Source organism: Alligator sinensis, unplaced genomic scaffold (genome assembly GCF_000455745.1).
Source record: "Alligator sinensis unplaced genomic scaffold, ASM45574v1 scaffold512_2, whole genome shotgun sequence".
NCBI lineage: Eukaryota > Metazoa > Chordata > Crocodylia > Alligatoridae > Alligator > Alligator sinensis.
This window is the reverse complement of record NW_005842182.1, coordinates 819,722-833,047: the sequence shown is the minus strand read 5'-3', so window position 1 is coordinate 833,047 and position 13,326 is coordinate 819,722. Positions and strand designations below refer to the sequence as shown.

The 13,326-nt window shown below is 44.0% G+C and overlaps 1 pseudogene; it reads right to left on the bottom strand.

Annotated features, from left to right (window-relative positions):
- Window positions 1–13,326, bottom strand: part of LOC102384040 — a 31,101-nt pseudogene that overhangs the window by 8,591 nt on the left and 9,184 nt on the right.

Genomic DNA, 13,326 nt, shown 5'->3' with positions numbered 1-13,326 from the left:
TCATTCTCCCCCTGTACTCGGCCTTAGTGAGGCCACAGCTGGAGTACTGCGTCCAGTTTTGGGCTCCACAATTCAAAAAGGATGTGGAGAAGCTTGAGAGAGTCCAGAGAAGAGCCACGCGCATGATCAGAGGTCAGGGAAGCAGACCCTACGATGACAGGCTGAGAGCCCTGGGGCTTTTTAGCCTGGAAAAGCACAGGCTCAGGGGTGATCTGATGGCCACCTATAAGTTTATCAGGGGTGACCACCAGTATCTGGGGGAATGTTTGTTCACCAGAGCACCCCAAGGGATGACGACTAGGTCGAATGGTCATAAACTACTGCAAGACCGTTTCAGGCTGGACATAAGGAAGAGTTTCTTTACTGTCCGAGCCCCCAAGGTCTGGAACAGCCTACCACTGGAGGTGGTTCAAGTGCCTACATTGAACACCTTCAAGAGCAAACTGGATGCTTATCTTGCTGGGATCTTATGACCCCAGCTGACTTCCTGCCCTTTGGGCAGGGGGCTGGACTTGATCTTCCGAGGTCCCTTCCAGCCCTAATGTCTATGAAATCTATGTGTCATCCCTTTTATGGCACTGATTTACATGAAAAGCTCAGCTTTCAAGCAATTACTGTTCCCTGCCTTTCGTTGGGATCAGACTGTGTGCAGCTTAAATGGGACTGGATTTTGCATTGATCTAAAATCTTGATTGTACCAGAAAGATGAGCCTTTTTTTCTCGAAAGGAAAAGAAGCCACTCAGTACATTAATGAAAAAGAATTTAGATACAAGTCAATGGGAGTGGTTAGCTTTGGTAGTAAGAGTTTAGATTCAGCAGGTCCCTGAAGGTGATGATGGATTCACCAATGATTAGTTCAGTTATAACAGCACAGCGATTGGTTAACTTTACTGTGCTACTTACGATGAAAGTGAAACTGAAGCTGTTAATTCTGGTGCACAGAACCGTCAGTAGCCTGGAAGTCAAACCAACTGGTCCCTAGTGACATTGGGCTTCAGATGTACTTGTTCACACATGCTCAATATCACATAAGCAGTGTATACCAAAGTAACTAATAAGATGAACAAACCTCTCTTGTTCTATGCGTGTGAATAGTTACTACAGGAGACTGAGGTATTGTGAGCTTCTAGCTGTTAGTAATCTGATGACATGGACGGGTGGCCATGCTCATCAAGTGTATGTCAGAGATGGGAATTTGGATAATAAAAGCTATGCAGTTTATGTGGTATGTTCTGTCCACATAAGATGGCCTTGTTGGAAGGGAAGACATATCTGAGAATTTGCCAATATACAATCATCAACTGACTGCCAGGGTCATTCACAGTTTTACGGTCCTATTAGACTGTTCCCAGATAGCAGCAATGCTTAAAGTATTTGCCCAACTCATCATCAGAAGCAAACTGCCCACTGTTCAACAGACATCAAATGGGACACAACCTTGCCTTAATGATAGATGATTAACCTGTTGACACATCTCCACTGATACTACAAGAAATCCATCAGGCTCCATAAATCTTATAATACTTTTCTCAAAATATGAAATATTCAGTGCACCAAATACTCTTATGGTAACTACATGGGTGAAACTAAACAGGAACTACACTCCAGAATGGACTCTCACAAAAAATAACATAAAAGACAAAAACACACCTATGCTAGTAGGAGCACATCTTTTCACAGAACCACGACTCCCTTTCTTACCTTGCTATTCTCATGCCCAAGGCAACAAACACTTTTAAAAGGTGAGTTTGGGGACAAGAATTCCTAAGCTGTCTGAACACTAGGATCTAAAGGCTGAACATCAGTGTTGATTTTATGACACACCATAATCTACCTGATTCCTGAAATTCTTCGTAGTGATGATGTGTAGGGGGTGCACGTGCACCCCCTTTCAGCTAGCATTCCTGGGCGGCAGGGAAGGTGAGAGCGCTGGTGCCCCACTGACAGTGCTGGCCGGGAAGTGCAGCAGGAGAAGCGTTCACCCTGTGGCTGATCCCATCGATCCGGAAGTGCTAGCGGTGCGCCTGGAAGTGCCAGTGGCACATTGCTGCCAGTTGTGGGTCAGCAGGATCGGTCACCACGGGGGACACCTTTCTTCCCCCCGTTGGCAGGATTGGCCGTTGGGGACCGACCCCAGTTGCTGACTGTCCAGTCAGGGGGGGCAAGTGCCCCCCACTCCCCCCCCGGACTCAGGAGACACCAGTCGCCCATACTTCCTACACACTACAAGTTTATAATTACCTTCCTCCCTTTTGATAGGTCTCAATTTACCAGTTATCAAGCTTTCTTTTCTTTTGCTATCCCTGGGAACTTGATACAGTCCTCCATACCTCATTGTATTGCCTGGTGTGTGCAGCATGACTGTGCCTGATGCTCATCTTAGAAAAAGGCACTTTGTACATATGCAAAGATTAATCTTCACAGTTATATTGCTTATTGCTGCATGCAAATGTGGGCATGTCTCTGGAGGGGAACCTTCCCTTAATTTAGAGCCTTTGGCCCACTCCTTTTTAGTTCACCTGTCAAACTCCTTCCTCAACTTGGCGTCTGTCAGAAAGAGGGTACCTCTTTAAGTAGAACAAGCTGTAACCAGGAGTATGACTAGTCATGAAAGATGAGTGAATGGCTAAAAAAGCAGGCCAAATCATACAAGTTGCCGTATATATCACACCTTTGTTCCAGAAGAATTTTCTTATGAATAGTTTCCTCCTCATCCTTATTATCCCCACAGTTATGTATTTGGGATGAGCTAATCTGATGCAAGACAAATTAAACCAGTTCAGAGCACACAAAAAAGTTTATTTAGATTAACCTTATCAGTGCAGCTTTTCACCTATAGTTAAAGTGATTCAGCTTCCACATGCAGAGAAGCTTTTTGGGGAAAAAATCCCCTCTCTGAAACCATAATAATATTTAGTCCCTTAATCTGCACTGTCCTTTGGCTATCTGCATATGTAGGAGCACCATTTAAGTAGAGGCTTATGGGTGTATATTGATTCACTGACCTTTTAACTATTTGTCTGCTGCAGCAAGCATTGTATCTCACTGGGCCCTGTAGAATTTCACCATTCTGGAAGCAAAAAATCAATGCAAGTAATTTTAAAGAGCAGTGGGGTATGAGTCAGTCACACAGTTATCGTTAAATACTATTCTGTACATCATGCCCTGTCACCGTTTCATTGGAAATCAATGTTAAGTGCTACTCTTGATAAGTCAACTTAGCAGTGTCATTTTTCCTTTTCAATTTTTAATGTAGGGTTAAAAAACACCCCCAAAACTAACCAAAATGGGATGGAAAACTCGTAATGCTTACCTCTGCAGCCTCTCAGTCATTGGGTTTGAAACTTTGACTTGGGCATTATTTATTACCCATTGTATGTAGGGCAGAGACTAATATTAGAGAGAGAAACAGCTCAGTGGAAAAATATAGGTGAGAAATGGAATGGCATAAAGGTAATATGAAAACCATAGAGAGAGAGATGTTTTAAAAAATGGATTTTCTAAAGTGAAAAAATAACTATGGCAGATATATTTACAGTAAACAGAGCACCAGCCTGTAGTAACATAGCTTTGGTATAAGGGAACAGCTTTCTGTTATAGGTACAGGAGCACACTGAAACCAATGCAGTTCTTTCCTTCAGCTGGAATTAGAGAAGACCCAAAAAGCACAGTATTCTCTTCTGCTAGCAAAATTTTTTTGCTTAAAAAGTGACTCTTGGAAAGAAAGGTGCAATATATCAGGAAAAGGTATTAAGGGTTAGTCAGATAAAATTCTGAATTTCCTTCCTTTTGTGGAGCGGTCTCAGTCATTCACTGAAATTTAATATAGTTTGGGGAAGTAAATACAGATTTTATTAACATCAACCCTTCTGTCTTAGAGAGCATTTTCCCCATGGACTTCAAAAGTATAGTGACCAATAATATCCCTTTTTATGTATGAGTTAACTGCTACATAGGTGTTCAAGTGACTTGTTTGAGGTCCATGGTAACATAGGAAAGCTTGTGGACAACTCAGGTTCAAAATGAAAAGAAACAAAGTCTACAGTAAAGTATTACCTGTCTGTATGCTCAAGCAAGCCCTTTTGCCCCCATTTTTGAAGAAGTGGAGGATCTGAGAGATGGAAGTTAATAGCATAGCCTGAATCATAGAGTCATAGAAAATTAGGGTTGGAAGGGAGCTCAGGAGGTCATTTAGTCCAACCCCCTGCTCAAAGCAGGATCATTCCTAACTAGATCATCCCAGCTAAAGCTTTGTCTAGTCAGGTTTTGAAAGCCTCCAAGGATGCAGTCTTGAAAACCTTCAGACTTCTTTGAGAGTTCCTGCAGTGATTCTATACAATTCTGTGCCTTGTGTTTACCCACTCTTTGTTCAAAACTGTACAGAGCATGATACCCAGATCGTAAATGCATGGGTTCTAGAAAACCATACTGAGTAGGCTTATTTGCATGTTTCTGGACAGTGTTGGGATGCCCAGCTGTTCCAAGGCAGGATCAAACCATTAGTTTGTAAAAGGTCCAAATCACTTGCCTGTGTGAAAGTGCTGGTGTGTATTGTTGAAACTTGCATATGTAGAACAGTCCTGTCAATAAGAGGCTTGGGGCCTGTCAAAAAGCCTAATCTTAACCTAGATGAAAAGAAAAAGCAATAATTCAAATATTTATAAACCTCCAATGTTTGTCATAGGGTTTCTTCATTATTGTTTTCTTTGATTAGTATTTTTCACTGTGAAACCTGATGGCTCAGTAATTCTGGGATACATTGCTTTTTGCATGAATCAAATTGTGCCTTTTCTCTGTATGTATTGTGGAAAGCATCTCTGCCTTAGTTTCATGTACTCATGAAACACACGTGATTAAATTTAATACAAAAGAAATTGTGTCACATGAATGCAATTAGAATAGAATAATACAAATTAATGGATTAGGATAAGGTCTACTTGAAATATGCACAGAGTAACTGATAAGAAAAACCCCTTTTGTTCTGTGGCAGATTCCAATGGAATCTCCGAGCAGTAGATTTTTGTGGCATTTAATCAGTAATGGGATGCTCACTGCAAACCATTTGCAGCTGATAAAAGAAGGAAAAGTGCTTTACTGTCACAAAACACTCCCCAGAGACGAGCCTATGAACTCCACTTCATCAACCTCCTGGATACTAAAAATCATGGACTAAATATAGACATTGGATTTATGACACATTATAACCTGCCTGACATCTGACTCCCCAGGTATCTCTCCACTTTCATCCCCGTTCTCCGTCTCCCCTCCCCCCAGCCTGTCTCTCACCCATTGACTCCTCAGTCTACATTTTCACTGACTGCCTGTCTTGTATGCATACCAACCCAGCCTCTGGCTTTTTTATTTTTCATTCCATCCAGGAAGAGCACACACCAACTGCTGAAACTTCCTTAGCCTGACGAAGGGTTTTTGAACCCGAAAGCTTGCTTAAAAATTGTTTTCCAACTATTTAAGTTGGTCTAATAAAAGATATCAGATTCACCCAAAGAACCTTGTCTTACTGTCACAAGGAATTTGAATAGAAAAAGAAGGATAAAAGTAGCACTTAAGGAAAACTTCTGAAATCACTTTCAAAGCTGCTCCATAGGCTTTTGCACTGCGACTGCAAGGCTAGGTACAAACATTTAGGGAGGTTAGGGGGAGGTTAAATTGTGTTAAAAATGGCTACCCAATTGAATTTAGGGTGCAGACAGAAGTGACAATTTTGCCTGATCTGGCCCCAGAAAGCAATCTATAGCCATGACCAGTGAACTTCTGTTTGGTTGGAGGTAACATTGTAATTCAGAAGGCTTTGCAAAAATCGTTCTGAATTACAGTTGGAAGTTGCACTTCTGTCTGCACCCCTAGTTTGCCCAGCTGTGGATATTACACTTAGATTGACCTAACTAGGGATCTAAATGTGAACTGTACATACTGTGTATGGTCTAAAAATGGCGGATCTAACTGTAGTTAGAAGTTAACTCAAAGTTAACTGTACCTCCAAGGCAGTCTAACTTAGTTCAGGCCTGGCAAGACTTATCTAATTGAACTTTTGTACTGCTCAGAGTGCAGCTCTGGGGCTGGGAAAGCCTAGCTGGTGGCCACAGCACAAGGCTGCGCTTTTCCTACCTGCCGCACTGGCATTGGGCTATTTTTAGCCCCTCAGCCCCTTGTCCCAGCCCAAATGGACAGCACCTCTCATGGACCAGCCAGCCCCCATCCTGTAAGCTGCTTCTGGTGCTGGGAGCCAATCAAAGCAAGTCAGGGTGGGGATGGGGCAGACAGGATGGGGTGGTAAGTTTGCTGCAAGGGGGGTTGTTCATCAGGGGTTGGGGGAGTCAGGGGGCTAAAAGTAGCCTCTGGTCCCAGGGAGAGAGCCCTCTGATTCCCTCAAGCTCCCCCCTCCCATGGAACTGCTAGCCACCCTGATTCCACCAAACCCTCCCAGACCCCACCAACCTCCCCTGTGGACCTTGCTAGCTTACCCCAATTCTACTAAGCCCCTTGTTAACCCCACTTGCCTCTCTGATTCCTCCAAACTCTCCCAGTCCCCATCAACCCTCCCCTGCAGACCCCTCTTGACCCTAATCCCTCCCTGTGGAACTCACTTGCCCCCCTATCTTCCCCATTCACCCTCCCATAGATCTTGTTTGCCTTCCTAGATTGTGAATGACTGTGGCAGTCAGTTGATGATGTCACACTGCTTGAATGATTTTGCTTGAATGATTACCTCTACTACCTTCCCCATCCCAATGTACCTTAGATCGGGTGGCCATTTTTAACTTCCCTAACTTCCCTGAATGTTTGTATCTACCCCCCAAGAAAAAAGTTCCCTTATAGGTGTTCTTGGTAAACAGAATCTAAATAATAGTGTGCTAGGCAGGTACACTGTAGTGCAGTGGTTCCCAACCTTTTTTTTTTTTTTTACTATGGACTGGCAGCAGTGCCAGGTGGGAGTGAGGGCCCATAGAACTGGGCAGGGATAGGTGTGGAATGTGGCCGGGGGTGGAACACACTTGACAAGCGCACCTGAGAAGCCAGCGAGCGAGGGCCGAGCGAGGGCCGAGCCGCTACCACCAGGAGCTGGTTACAGCTTATGCTGCGACCCAGCAGCCAACCCTTTGTGGCCTGATGGTTGGGAACATCAGCTGTAGTGTACTTTTGTTCTGTATCCTGAACTTTGGGTATGAAAAGAAGTACAAGTATGCTGCTGTAAATGGGGGAGAGGGGACTTACGTCTTAAGAGTAGACATCAGCTGAATCCAGTTTAACTGTTTTGTCTCCTAACCTTCTGTAAGTGAAGCTAAAATGCAATATTATAACCTGGTAGAAATCTGGGGAAATAAATTCATTTGCTGTTAGTTTGGAGCAGACGGAGGAAACGGTTACATTGGTTTCAGAAATACCATGGTTAAGTCTCTTCGCTCTTCTCACGATGTGTGCTTCTGTTCATACCCTTTGTGACAGAACCAAAAGTATGTTTTACAGAGTGCAATATTTTGGTGTCAGCAATAAATGTAAAAGGGCATATTTTTAATCAGGGCATTATGCGTCTCTGAAAAATGTTTTAGACTTTAGTAATAATAGTGGGTGCATCTACACATGAAATTAATGTAGCTGAATAAACTTTGGCACAGTTTACGCTGGAGTTTATTGCTCCCAGTCACTATATTTTCATGTGCCTCTGGGACCACAGCATGTTGAGCCAGGGTGGAGCAGCCCCTACTGGCAGGAGGTCCTAGGGGTTAGCCTGCAAGCCCACGACCGCTCTGACCCGGCTCAGTGTTCTGCGGAGGGACTGGCTGGGGCATGAGGGTGCTCCAGTGTGGGGCTAGTTCGCAGGCAGTCCCTAGGCTGAAACACTTGCATGCCCCAGCCAACCCCATCAGCATCTACATGTGCATTGCAACAGAGTAAATAACTCTGGCGTAGGATAGTACTTGTGTCTGGCAGTATTATTCTCGGCAGAGTTAATTAGTTTACTCCATCCTAATAGCACTACGCATGTAGACAGTAACGTTTTACTGCAGAGCTAATTAGTCATCTCTGCAGTAAATGTCACATGTAGATGCACCCAGAATGGATTATTTTGAATCCAGACTTACCCAGCAGAAATAATTTTCGAAAAAGAGTCGGACCTGAACACTTGGCTGTCAACATCCACTGAGAGAAACGTTGGTGCCTTAGTCTTCAAATGTAAAATATAGCTTATTATGGCACTAAGAAAACAGAACATCACTCATTCACTTCTGTCAGCAAGTCAAGTTGCTATGCAGTGGGTTATGGCTGGCTTTGTGGGACTGAGTACTTCTTTCCCTTTGGCTTCTGGCAGATGTGCAAGTAAAGGCATGTTGGGATCTAATGCCTGATCCCCACAATCATGCTTCCTGACATGCCACATGTGCATGACAGGAGGTGTGATTGTAGGATCAAGCATCATATTCTATCATGCCATATTGCCAGTACAGGGGGAGCCCGGGTTCACCAACCCAGGCTCCCTCTACACTGGTAAGTAGCAAGTTCATGTGGCTGGGATCCCCAGCAGCTGATTCAGGCTCCCAGCTTCTGGGGTGTGACATGTACCCCTGAGAGCCACCAGCTGATCCAGGCTTCTTGCTTCAAGGGGGCACCCTGCAGCTAGGAGTTCCAGCCTGGCCGCACATTCAATTAATGGTATGATAGGAGCAAGCCCCACAATTATTATAATTTTTTAGTGTAATAATTGTGTAGCTTTTTCCTTGTTTTATCATGCCATTAATTGCATTGATGTGTGGCCAGGTAACAACTCAAGAAGTGATTAACTGGTTAATCATGACATAAGTTCAGTGTATGCCAGGGGCCTTTGTGTCACTCTTCTGGGATGGGTTCATTGTGATTTAGGAAGACTAGGCACTATACCAAGCTAGTTTCTGCAGTGGCATAGGTTCTCCACAAGGTGGCAGGTCATGAGCATAAATGAATATATGTTAGCCATTCTTCTCAACACTGGTACATCTATACAAGACACTACAGTGCAGCTCATTGCTATTGCACCGTAGAGTCTAAACATAACTGTGCGGGGATGGGACTGTGCAGTAATGCTGGTTACTGCGCAGTCATTTAGTGTTTGGTTAAGCAAGTACTAAATGTCTATGTAGAAACAACTGAGCAGTTGGCCATACAACCACTGTCTTGTTTGAATAGAACCAGTAGTGGGTGGAGCATATCTCTTTAAGGTGTAAATGCTCCTGGGTGCATCACGTACATGTGGACCCAGGAGTGCAACACATTGAGCAACACATTGCAACACATTGGGGTAGCACAACCCTGGCTCACAAGGGGGCCCAGGTGGTGAGCCTGCTAGCTCAGAGGTACTTCTCCCTGGCTCAATGTGCTGCGGAGGAGCTGGCTGGGGCATGAGGGTGCTCCAGTATAGGGCTGGCTGGCAGGCAGCCCCGCACTGTAGCACCTTCATGCACCAGCCAGCCCTGGTCAGCACCTACATGTGCATTGTAGTGGAGTAAATAACTGTGCCGTAGGATAGTATTTGCATTGGGCAGTACTAACTTACAGCTGAGTTAATTAGTTTACTGTGGCCAAATAGCTCTGCATGTGTGGACAGAAATGCTTTACTGTGGAGCTTATTAGGCAACTCCACAGTAAGTGTCTCATGTAGATGCACCCCCTCTAGAGACACAAGATGAATCAGACTAAATCTTTGTTAACCATGGGAACTGCTATGGCATTGTGAGATGACTCAGTATCCATTTATATTTACTTTACAACTAAAAACTTGGATGTACACACTTAAGCAGTTCTAATAACCAGGTGTATGCCAGGGTTTTTTATATTTGTGTTGCAGCTGCATTCCTATATATTCTAACATGATATAGCTCACAAGTACTAGAAGGAGCATGATACCCAGATTGTAAATGTGTGGGACATTTTTGATATATCCATGTAGGCATCTGCCCAAATTTTATGCCATGCTAATGAAAGATTAAGGTGTGTCAGCTGGGGCCTTCATCCCTTGTCAGGACATGTTTCATTTATATCTGTATAAACTTAACAGCTTTTATCTCTGTTTGAACTCTGAAGAGATAATATAATTGTACAATCATGACAGTGTGGTGGGAGAAAACTCCCTGGGGTTCATTGTCTAGCTGTAATTTGATAGACAGACAACACGGGTAAAGACAGACAGCTGTTTATTTGCTCGAGCAAAGACCATAATGCAAGCAAAAGGCAAAATGCCCCCCGCAAAGGGTGAGGCGATCTTTTATACTTATTACAATAAGGCAAGACTTACAGGGTTAACAAAAAAGCAATATTTGGGCGGTGCTTTACAAATCTTTGTAACAGCATATTTCTATTAAGCTGAACTATCACTTTTTAAAAGCTAAAAGTTAAGTGACAGTAACATTATAATATGTTAGCAAAACCTTACACAGTAGTAGATACTTCTCAAGGACACAACCACTGCACCCAGAACAATGGCTTCCCTGTCTTATCTTACTTCTTGCTGTAGCTGATTTTTCAGCACACAGACACAGATCCACTTTTTAACTCAGAAAATGCTTAATACAGTTAAAATGATTACTTGACACAAGCAAAGGCTTAGCTATCATTCTGCCTTGTGGTCAGCTGCATTGCTAGGCCACAGGTCATGCCTTGTATTCAGCTGTAAAGCTAATACTTCTTAATAATCCAAATTATTGTTAACCTAACAGTATGCTATCAGAAAACTATTCTATTTCAGGGTAATAACAAACATGCTCACCACAACAGCCTAGGAAGCGTTCTATCTGCCAAGATCCATTTAAATGTAAGAATGTTCCAACATGCTCAAGACTGGTTTCAGAAGTAATCTAAATATTTTTGTTTAAATGAGGACCGATCCAAGTTTATTTCTGCTTGTTAAAGAGTATATGTAACACTGACACCAATAACCAGAAGTGAATATTTACCTTTACAAACTGAAGAAAATAATATGGATCATCTTCTATTGTAAGGAAATCATACTCTCTTGCTAGCTAAAGAAAAATCGAAAAAGATCATTTCTCGAAAACTGGCAAGCAATTATTTTCAATAATTATTTTAATGGTATTTTAGCACATGGGCTGAGAAGAAATAGTGCAAGTGTAAGCAACAGAATAGGGTAAATACTGGAGCAGTCATTTTACATATTACACCTCTGGACTATAAAAAGAATCATATAAGAAGCCAGCAGTGACAAGAGACCCGATATAGGGGTGTTTTGGGGTTTTTTTCCTAACAGAATCAACATTTTATCTTCAGAAAACATGATGATTCACTATACTTAAATATTATTTTATATTTTCTAAATTATTTATGCTAAAGTATTCTGTGTCCTATTTTGCTGCTAAATACCTGGTATATCTCTTTTTTTTGCCATCAGTGCTCAGTGAGATTCCAGCAGGGTTGCTGCCATTTGGAATAATGTAAAGGAACTTGGGTTTTCTTCCATTTTCTGGTCTCTACTTGAAAAGAATGTCTTTCAAGGCTTTTGGAATAATACCATACTTATCACTGGGGACCCTGACAGTATTGGAGCCCAATGCTTTCAGCTGTTGATAAAAAGGAAACAGATCTAACATAAAATCTGCTCAGACATTCAGCAATTCAGAAATAACACAGAAGTTCAACACTTATTTAACCAAAGTAGTTAAAACTTTTTTCCCCTATATATTCAGTCTGAAATAGACAATAGGGGAACTGGAATGATTTTAAACAATATTAAAAGTAAATTTAAAAAACAAACAAACAGTGAAATATTCAGGTTTAGAACATAACTGCAGAAAACCCCGAAAATTTAATGTATCTCAATTGGGAATGACATAATCCTGTCAGAATTTATCTAGAACGAGTTATGCAACCCCCCTCCACTGCTCTGCATCCAGGCCTGTGCCCAGAGGTGGATTAATGTGTGCTGGGGCCTTGGGCAAACACAAAATTGAAGGCAACAGGGGCTGGGTTGGGCGGGGGGAGAGGGGTAGGGCCCCTTCCCTTCCTGGTGCTGGAGGGGAAGGCTGCGGGGTACCCTGCCATTTGGGGGGTGGGGGGCACATGCCTGCTTTTTGTCTCTGCTCCCTGCCCCCCCATCCCGCTATGGCCAAACATACACACACAGGCGCACACACACAAGTGTGCACATAGATGGGCGCACGCTACTCTCAGTCACTCTCTATACATGGACACAGATGCAAACATACTCTCCCTGCCAGGAACACAGGCACACGCGCACAGACACTCACACACACACACACACACACACACACACACACACACACACACATGCAAATGGGTGCACACTACTCACTCACTCTGTGCACATGGATGTACAGAGACAAACACACTCTCCCTCCTGCCATGAACACAGACACATTCACACACACTCACGCATGCACATGCGACACATGCACGCATACACAGACACACATGCACACGCTCTGATGGGCATGCACTCTACTCACTCTCTGCACATGGACACAGACACAACCACATTCTCCCTCCTGCCATGAACAGTCACATGCATATGCCCAAGTGCATGCACATGCACACACACACAGACACGCACGTGCACACGCAGATGGGTGCGCACTCACTCACTCTGTACCTGGATACAGACACAAACACACTCTCCCTGCCATGAACACAGACACATGCATGCACACCCACATGCACTAATGCGCGCGCGCGCACACACACACACACACACAGGTGTACACTTTATTCACTCCTTTTCTGCACGTGGACACAGAGACAAACACGCACTCCTGCCATGAACACAGACGCGCACACACGCATGCACAGACACACACATGCATACACACAGTGGCGACACATAGGGGGTGAACCCCCTGAGAGTGCCAGCGCACCCCATCTGGCCGTGCTTGCCACTTAGGCGATGGGTGGGGCGGCAGGCGGGAGTGCTGATGCCCTCTTGCAAGTGCCAGCTGATTGCTGCAGCTGCTCCCAGAAGCGGCTGCGGCCACTCCCGGAAGCAGCTGCAGTGATCAGCTGCAAGGGGGACCTGCTCTCTGGTCAGTAGGATTGGTCGTAGTGGGGGGCATGTTGCCCCCCTGACTAAGGCGGCACTAGTTGCCCATGCATGCACACACAGACACACATACACGCGTGCACACACACGCAGCTGGGTGCACACTCTACTCATTCACTCTGCACACGGACACAAACACACTCTCCTTCCTGCTATGAACACAGACACGTGCACACACAGACATGCAAGCAGACACACAGATGGGCACGCAGTCTACTCACTCTGCATATGGACACACAGACACAAACGTACTCTCCCTGCCATGACC